We start from the raw sequence: 9,420 nt of genomic DNA, 5'->3' as shown, positions 1-9,420 counted from the left end.
GGAAAAAAGAAACAAGATGGGATGGAGAGGGAGACAAATCATAAGAGACTCTTAATCTTAGGAAACAAACTGAGGGTTGCTGGGGGTGGGAGGTAGGGATAGGGCGGCTGGGTGATGGACAGAGGGAAGAGTGCGTGCTACCGTGAGTGCTGTGAAGTGTGTAAGCCTGATGATTCACAGACCTGTATCCCTGAAGCAAATAATACATTGTATGTTTAAAAAAAAAAAATTTTAAAACAGGGGTGCCTGGGTGGCTCAGTGGGTTAAAGCCTCTGCCTTCTGCTCAGATCATGATCCCAGGGTCCTGGGATCCAGCCCCGCATCGGGCTCTCTGCTCGGCGAGGAGCCTGCTTCCTCCTCTCTCTCTCTGCCTGCCTCTCTGCCTACTTGTGATCTCTGTCTGTCATGTCAAATAAATAAATAAAAGCTTTAAAAAAAAAATTCTCCCTCTCCTTCTGTCCCCCTTACATAAATAAATAAATAAGTAAATAAATATCTTTTTAAAGAAAGTTAAAAATTTAAAAAACCCCAAATGCTCCAAGAGTATCATTGTTTACTTATTATATTTTGTGCAAATTTTCCCCATAGCTGAGAAAGTATTTTTTAACTCAAACCCCAGTGGGGGGAGAGGAGTTAGAAAATAATACTTATAAGCTATTTCCAAATATTTTCCTCTGAATCCATCTTCAAAGGATATGGTTTTTTTTTTATGCTTTATAACTTTGAAAAAAGCTTTTTAGTAACCACTTCACGCTTTTCTCCCTGCCCAGGGACAGCAATTATTTCATTGTTTAAGTTTTCTGTCTGGATTTCTTTAACTTTTTTTGCTCTTGTCACATAAGTTTCTAACACAGAGTCATCTGTATCAATTTCCATACTGTCATGTTCATGTTCTGCTTGTTTATAAGTCTTTGAAAACAAAGACTAATTCTTGCCAAAAATTTTTTGTCAATTATTTTTCTTCCTTTTCTGGAATACTATAGAGGCACAGAGGCATTCTTCCCAGAGGAGTACATGTTTACTCCATTTGAAAATTAATGTAGTGTCTAATTTTCTGACTACATCTCAGGATATACATGTTTCCAATTTTAGTTTTTATTTCTTTCAAATATTGATTTGAGAGAGAGAGAGAAAGAGAGCATGGGCACACTTGCAGAGGGAGGGGCAGAAGAGAGGGAGGCAGAGAATCCTCAAGCAGACTCCCCATGGAGAGCAGAGCCCATTGCAGTGCAGGATCCCTCATCCATGAGCTCATTACCTGACCAGAAATCACAAGTCGGACGCTCAACTGACTGAACTACCCAGACACCCCATCCAATTTAAAAAATACCATAATGGCAGCATCATGCAAACAGAGATACTGGAATATTAATATATCACATCACTGAAACACCGAAAAGTCAGATTGCATCAGTATACTTGAATGTCAAAGAGCTGCTCTAATTGTTGAGGTAAATTGAGGAGAATCTCATATTGCTCAGATGTCAGACCTTTCCTCGATTCCTCTGCCTTTTCCCTCTGTTTCTCTGCAGACCCTGTCCTGACAGCCCAGCAAGCGGCTGGAAACAATTCCCGCTCTTGGACTAAAATCCCATTAGGTTTCTGGCCCTTTGGCTTCCCTCTCCTCCTCCTCCATGTAATAAGCAGCCTAAAAATGTGACAGTAGGGGGAGCAACCGGGCTCTAGTTGTCTAAGTAGGCCAAGGTCAGGAAGCTGTGCTCTCTTCTTTCACAGGTGTGGGTTCACAGGGGCAAAATCAACTGTCACAGACAAGCTAAAAAGTAACCAACCACCACCCTTCATGAAATAATTCTTCTCCCCCCCCTCCCACCTCTCCTCCTCTTCCTCCCCCCACTTCTCTTCCTCCTCCTCTTCCTTCTTTTTTTTGGGAGAAAAATAGAGATTGTCCATCTCAGTCATTTTTAAAATTAGGAACATAATTAAGGGCCCTACACATTTAGTTACTGAACATTTCAACACATGACAATTATTAGTGTTCAGGTTTGTATTATGGGCAAATTTCAGAAGGAACAAGAGAGACAGCATGGGGCAGGGAGCCAAAGATAGAAGGAGAAAGACAGAAATCATGAGAGAAAAGGGACAGAGAGACAGGAGCTGAGGGAAGGGGGTGAAAAGAGTACAACGGTCAGAATCCTAATGAGGCAGAGGGAACCCAGAGAGGAGGAAAGGGAGGGAAAGTCTAGGATAATGGTTCTTTTTTTTTTTAAATTTTTTAAAAGAATTATTATTATTATTATTATTTACCATATTTTATTTATTTGACAGACAGAGACCACAAGTAGGCAGAGAGGCAGGCAGAGAGAGAGGAGGAAGCAGGCTCCCTGCTGAGCAGAAAGCCCAGGGTGGGGCTTGATACCAGAACCCTGAGACTATGACCTGAGCCAAAGGCAGAGGCCTTAACCCACTGAGCCACCCAGGCGCCCCTAGGATAATGGTTCTTAACTTTTTCCCATTGTAGTCCAGTCTGAGGTTATAAGAAACGATAGGCCTTTCCCATAAAATACACATTTAAAAAAAAAAACACATATGTTTATCTATTCCAGAGCCCCACGAGCCATGGGTTATGAACTCCTGATCTAAACAGGGCTCCGGAGAAGGCAGAGCCAAGAGGAACAAGTAGAGGCAGAAAGACAAAGAGGTGATAGGAAGAGCCTCATGGAAAAGGGTGGGCCCTAGTTTCTGCCTCCTCTCTCACACCTGGACAGGCACTGAGCTTACTTGAAGCTGGGCCTTCCTCAGTGCTGTTGGATCTCCCCATCCTTTCTCTCTCCTGCAGACATTCTCCCCTTATTACAAGGGGCCACTGTGGTCTTGGAACTTATTAACATGAGTTCTTCTAGAGTAACATCACAAAGGAGGCCACACTCCTGAGCAGAGTTATCTCTTCCAGTCCTTTCCCTCTCTTACGGGCACAATGAAGGGATTCATGGAGATGAAAATGGACATTTTAAAATCATCACTATGTCAGCTCAGAAGTTGTCCCGGGGTGGGTCAGTAGGAGTCTTAGGTGTCATGGAGAGGCGGCAGGTGCAAAGGCTGCCAGAAAGATGAGCTAAGGCTTCTCTGCCTTCCAGCACCTGTGGGCTACAGAAACGGAGACAGGACTGAAGGAAAACGCCCTTTTGGCGGGAGGAAGGAATCTCCCTTTATGCACTTCTGTACAGTATGGTCTTAGGGTTAAAGAAAGTGGCTACGGATATTGAAAGCATCGGCCTAAAGGATCTAAATCTGACCTTTGCCCTAGGCCTCTTCCTTTTCCTTGGAGAGCTGGCTGGCCCAGGAAAGAATTTGAAATTGAACTCCGTGAATTCCATCTTATCTTACAACTTATCTTTTAACTCCATTTTATATGCTTGGCTCTAGACTTCTTACCAAGAGCTATGAGGAAAAGGTGCTGTAGAGGGTTGGAAGTAGGGATAATATAGGAAATGAAGCTTCTGGATTAGGCCAACCTCTTTACAGGAATAGGGACTCCTGACATAATATTCTTAACCTCGTGTTGTTTTCTTAGGGGTTATATTTCCTAAGCATCTGGGGGCTTGAGGGGCAGGAATTACTCAAAAGAACAGAGGCTTTGTTTTGGATGATTTGGAGCAGACAATATCCCCATTCAAGGGATCAAGGTGGACTGGGCAGGGGTAGTGGATTGAGGAAGAAAGGAACAGATCAAGTGTGAAAATTCTGTGCCAAACAACCTCCACAAGCTTCCTTCCAGCCCATCTGACCCTTTTCAATGAGAAGTGTGAACTAAATTGTTGCTTTGATGATCTTTCCACTTTTTCCCACTGAGGTGAACAAGGAAGTCCTATGGCATCCATTCATTTGCAGTCCTACAAGAGAGGGCTCCAGGCCAAAAGTGAGTAACTAGTTCCTCCCCTCTAGTCAGTCAACAAGGATGCTCATTAGGAAAGCTGGCTCGAAACTGCCCTGTCACCTCGCTCCCGCTGCACTTCACCCACCAGCTGGCAGGTGTGGGCATACCTCCCGCAGGCCCGCCCCGCGGCCCTGGCAAGCCACTGCAGACCAAGGGATTCTGGAGCCAAGGGGAAGGGGGGGAAATCATCCCCCGGCTTATTTGTCCATCTGTGATTGGGAGGACTGACTCGTTGCCTAGGGGATTCAAGAGTAAGGAGAGGGTTTTTTTCCCTTTCAAGGTGTGACTCAGGGGCCATAGGCATCAGGATCCTGTGTGCCTTTAAATTCAGATTGGGGGGCGGGGTAGTGGCGCCTGGGCGGGGGGGGGGGGGCTCTATCCGCTCAGCTGTGGATTCTTGATTTTGGCTCAGGTCCTGATCTCACCGTGGTGGGATCCAGCCCGGCGCGGGGCTTCACGTTCACCCCAGAGTGGGCTTGGGATTCTCCCTCCCACTCCGCGCCCTCACCATGCAGACTGCTTGTGCTCTTGTGCGCATGTGCTCGCTCGCTTTCTCTCTCACTAATCTTTTTTTTTTTTTTTTTTAAAGAAGATAAATTCAGATTCCTGGGTCGCGCCCCAGACCAGCTGAATCTTAACCCCTGAGGAGTATGCCTGAGAATCTGCTTTTTCATAATTTCATCCTTCTCTCCCCAAGTGACTTTTGAGCAAAGGAAAATTGGAGAATCTCTGTTCTAAGAAGATGAGCTCTTCTCTGAGACGCAGGAAAAGCAGATTCCTAGTCCTTCATGCTAACCAGGTCTCGGTTTTATCACCTCTTGAGTTGGATCAGGAGTCAGCAAACGTGGACCCAGGGTCCAAATCTGGTCCACTGCCTGGTTTTATAAATCAAGTTTTATTGGCACCTGTTGGCGTGTTGTCTCTGGCCGCTTTTGTACCCTGACCCCGGAGCTGAGTGGTTGTGATGTGGGTGATCACAGTTTGAGATCCTAAAATACCTACTGTCTGGCCCTTTCCAGACAAAGTCTGCCTGTCCTTAAGTTAGATGATTTCTAAGGCCTTTTCTGACCCTGACAGTCTTTAAAAGAGAGTTAATCGCCCCTTCCAGGGACGTATTTATATTGTTCCTGTATCAATAATTTCTTTTATTTTAGGCATGCCGGGGGAAAGTGAGGGAAGAGGGGAAAGAAGAAGAAGACAATCTTGGAGGCTGAGAACTAGGTGATCAGTATGAAAGAAAAGACAAACAAAAGGGCAATTCCAGAGAAGGCGGGGACGCCTCCCTGCGTTTGTTTGTTCCCTAGTTTTAAACTGTCAAAGGTTAAAACCGTGAGATAGATGAAGCTGGTTTGGGCACCTATGGCCTTTGGCCGATCCTCATTGAAAGCATTTTCCCAGCACAGGGCTTACATCCCTGGGCCAAACCACTATATTTCCTTCTACCTTATAGAATTTCTTATCTGCAGCACACCCCGTCAGAAATAAAGTGTCCATCTATAAATGAATCCAGTGAATCCATGCTGATGAGCTAATGAATGAAGAAGCCCACTCTCAAGGAGAAAAAGGACATTTTAACTGCATCTCTTTGTTATCTAATTGTTAGACTCCAACCTATAAATAAACCTCAGTTACCTCATGCCCAATAACCATCTCCAGGGCTCCCCCTTGGCGACTTTCTGTCATAGACACACCTACACTTATTACCTCCATTCTTTGTCCCACCCAAAACAGGTTTTCCGCCTCATTTCTTCACCAAAAGCATTCATTTGAAACTGACTTCCAGTTGCAAAATCAATGGCCATTTCTCAGTCCTCTTCTTTGACTTAGCAGCACTTTTCAACAGGAGAGCTGAGCATACAGCCCCCCTGGAAAAACTTTCTTCTCTTGCTTTCCAGGATAACACGTTGTTGACTACTCCTTGATCCCTCTTGCTGGTTTCCTCTTCTTCCCACCTTCCGAAGGTCTCAGTGTTCTGGTGAACCTCTCCCTGCTATCTTCAGTTACATAGTGTCAGAATTGAGTTGACACCTAGCAGGTGTCATTGGGAATTGGTGATCAGGAACAAAAGACTGTTTATATAGTGAAATGATTACCACAATAAATTTATTTTTTTATTTTTTTTTACCACAATGAATTTAGTCAACATCATCACCTCATGTAGTTACAAATGTTTTTCTTGTGATGAGAACTTTCAAGATTTACTCTCTTAAAAATAGTCACCATGCTGTCCATTATATCCCATAATTTCCATCAGTTTATTTTTAATGAGTAATTAATCACGTTTTCAGTAATGACTTTGTAGGTATTGGCTCCATAATTAAACTCAATCTGGGTTTTTTTTTTTCCTTAGCTTTATTGAAGTAAATTTACCTCAAAAAGTCACCTGTTTAATATTGTAATTCAATGATTTAAAGTTATACAAAGTTGTACAACCATCACAATAAAATCTTAGAGCGCATTCACATCATGGCCAAAATCTCTCATGCCCATTTCCACTAATCTATTTTCTATCTCTATAGATTTGTCATTTCTGGACATTTCATATAAGTGGAATCATACAAAATGTAACCCTTTGCATTCTGCTTCTTTCACTTAACATAATGTCTGAGGTTCATTTACATTGAAATATATAGCAGTAGTTCCTTCCTTTTCATTGCTGAATGGAATCTCATTGTATGGATTTGCCACATTTTGTTGACCTATTCACCAGTTAACGAGCATTTAGATGGTTTCCATTTTCGAGGCTATTATGAATAATGCTGCCATGAACATTTGCAGGTAAGTCTTTGTGTGGACATATGTTTTAATTTTTCATGGGCAAACACTTAGGAGTGGAATTGCTGGGTTGTATGGTAAATTTTTGTTGAACTATTTAAGGAACATCCCAGTTCTTCTCCAAAGTATATATATTATTTTATGTTCTCACCAGCAACATATGACATTTCCAGTTTCTCCATAGCTTCATCAACATTTGCTATTATCTGTCTTTTTGAGAATAGCCGTTTTGCTAGGGTAGGGTTTAATTTGTAGTTTAACTGGAATTTTCCTAGTAACTAATGAGATTAGGCATCTTTTTATGTGCTTATTAGCCATGTATATATCTTCTTTGGGGAAATGTCTACTTAAATCTTTTGCCCTTTAAAAAATTGGTTTGTTTCTCATTACTGAATTGTGAGAGCTCTTTATATGTTCTCAATACAAGATCTTTATCTGATTTTCAAAGATTTTCTCTCACTCCGTGGCTTTTCTTCTAATGTTGTTAGTAGTGTCTTTTGAAACACCAAAGTTTTTAATTGTGGCAAGCCCAATTTATCAATTTTTATTTTATAGATTGAGGTTTAGGTCTAAGAGCTTTTTGCCCAACCCAAGATCATGAAGATTTATACCTATGTTTTCTTCTAGATGCTTTTTAGTTTTGTTCTTACATGTTGGTGAACAGTGTATTTTAGCTGAACATTTGTCATTTGTGTATAGTATGAGTTTAGGGTCTAAGTTCTTTTTTTTTTTTTTTTTTTTGCATATGGATATCTACTTGTTCCAACATAATTTATTGAAAAAAAAAACTACCTTTTCTTCTCTTAATAGGATTTTTTAAAGAAATATTTTATTTATTTGATAGACAGAGATCACAAGTAGGCAGAGAAGCAGATGGGGGTGGAGGGGAAGCAGGCTCCCACTGAGCAGGGAGCCCAATGCTGGGCTCCATCCCAGGACCCTGAGATCATGACCTGAGCTGAAGGCAGAGGCTTTAATTCACTGAGCCACACAGGCGTCCCTCTTCTCTTAAATTTTCTTAGAATCATTGTTGAGAATTGATCAACCATAAATTAAAGATTTATTTTAAAAACTCTCAATTCTATTCCATTGCTATTTGCCTATTTTGTACCAATACCACATGGTCTTGTTTCTTGTGGCTTTATAAGTTTTGAAATTCAGCAGTGCAAGACCTCCAACTTCGTTCTTATCTAAATTGTTTTTGCTTATTCTAGCTAGATCCATTATATTTACATATAAATTTTAGGAGCAGCTTGTCAAGTTTTATAAAACCCCTGCTGAAATTTTGGCAAGGATTACATTAAATTTATAGATCAGTTTGAAAAGAATTTTAATAATATTGAGTCTTCCAAACCATGAAGATGGATTTAGCTCTTCATCTTTTTAAGATCTTCTTTAGCGTCTTTTAGCAATGTTTTGTAGTGTTCAGGGTACAAGTTTCACACTACTTTGGTAGGTTTATTAATATTTGATTTTTTAAAAGATTTTATTTATTTGAGAAAGAGAGAGAGCGCATGAGAAGGGGGAGGGGCGGAGGGAGAGGGAGAAGCAGATTCCTTGCTGAGCTTGGAGCCTGATCAGCACTTGATGAACCTGAGATCACGACCTGAGCTGAAGGCAGCTGCGATTAGCTTACCCAGGTGTCCCACTACAAAATATTTTCTGATTTCCCTGGTGATTTCTTTTTGACTCATGAGTTATATAGAAGTGTGCTCAATATATAAATATTTGGAGTTATTCAAGATTTCTTTGTTATTGATTTCTCATTTAATTCTGCTTTGTTTGAAGAAAATACATTGTATTATTTCAATCCTTTTACACTAATTGAGACTTGTTTTATGTCATAGCACAGAGGTTGGCAAACCATGATCTGCACGCAAGTCAAATCTGGCCTGCCACCTGCTTAATAAATAAAATTTTATTGGAACACAGCCATATCTACTCATTTATGCATTATCTCTCACAGCTCTACTGCTACAAGAATAAAGTTGCATAGCTGCAGCACAGACTCTATGGTTCACAAAGAAAAAAAAAAACTATTCTCTGGTCCTTTATAGGAAATGTTTGCCAATCCTTGCCCACAGCATATGGTCTATTCAATAGAATGTTCCAGGTGCCCTTGAAAAGAATGTGTACTTTGCAATATTTAGATCACATATTCCATGTAGGTCAGTTAGGCTGAGGTGGTTGATTGTTTTCTATATCCTCAATGAGTTTGTGTCTAGCTGTTCTACCAATCACTAAAGAAAACCCCAAACTATTAGTGTTGAATTGTCTATTTCCCCTTTTGTTTCCGTCAGGTTTGATTCCCTGTGTTTTGAGGATCTGTTCTCAGGTATGTATATAATTGTTATATTTTCTGGATGTACTGGCATATAAATGACCTTCTCTGATTAACATTTATGATATTAGCATAGCCTCTACAGTTCCCTTATGGTTAATGCTTACATGGCATATCTTTTTTCATCTTTGTACTTTCAACCCATTTTGTCTTTGAATCTAAGGTGTACCTCTTGAATAGTATATACTATGACATTGGTTTTTTATTTAGGTTGTTGATTGCTAGCTTTTGAGGGGGTATTATCATGCTAAATATAAGTATTGATATGGTTAGAGTTACATTTGCTACTTTGCTACTTGTTATATGTCTCTTGTCCTTGTTCTACTATTCCTCCTTTACTTCCTTCTTTTGTGTTAAATACAAAAAAATTTTAGTAGAACATGCTAATGTCTATTTTAACCTTTTTGCT

The sequence above is a fragment of the Mustela putorius genome, unplaced genomic scaffold (assembly GCF_011764305.1).
Source record: "Mustela putorius furo isolate JIRA1106 unplaced genomic scaffold, ASM1176430v1.1 tig00000242_pilon_pilon_pilon, whole genome shotgun sequence".
NCBI lineage: Eukaryota > Metazoa > Chordata > Mammalia > Carnivora > Mustelidae > Mustela > Mustela putorius.
The sequence above is the reverse complement of the archived record's forward strand: the minus strand, read 5'-3'. Positions refer to the sequence as shown.